Below are 499 nucleotides of genomic sequence, written 5' to 3' on the forward strand. Positions count from 1 at the left end.
TGTGGCCCTTTAATGTCACAGGGCCAGTGGCTGGGTGATATGCCTGGCTCCTGGAGCTCTGATACAGGGGAGAGAGGCATGTGTGTGTGTGGCTGTGGAGGTCCTGTGGAGGTGCTGTGTGGGCCTTTAATATCACAGGGGGAGAAGCTGGGCCATTAGCCTGGCTCCTGGAGCTCTGATACAGGGGAGAGAGGCATGTGTGTGTGGCTGTGGAGGTCCTGTGGAGGTGCTGTGTGGGCCTTTAATATCACAGGGGGAGAAGCTGGGCCATTAGCCTGGCTCCTGGAGCTCTGATACAGGGGAGAGAGGCATGGATGTGTGGCTGTGGAGGTGCTGTGTGGGCCTTTAATATCACAGGGGGAGAAGCTGGGCCATGAGCCTGGCTCCTGGAGCTCTGATACAGGGGAGAGAAGCATGTGTGTGTGGCTGTGGAGGTCCTGTGGAGGTGCTGTGTGGGCCTTTAATATCACAGGGGGAGAAGCTGGGCCATTAGCCGGGC

The sequence above is a fragment of the Trachinotus anak genome, unplaced genomic scaffold (assembly GCF_046630095.1).
Source record: "Trachinotus anak isolate AG129_WGS33_773 ecotype Australia unplaced genomic scaffold, CSIRO_AGI_Tana_v1 ptg000103l, whole genome shotgun sequence".
In the NCBI taxonomy this organism is placed as follows: Eukaryota; Metazoa; Chordata; class Actinopteri; order Carangiformes; family Carangidae; genus Trachinotus; species Trachinotus anak.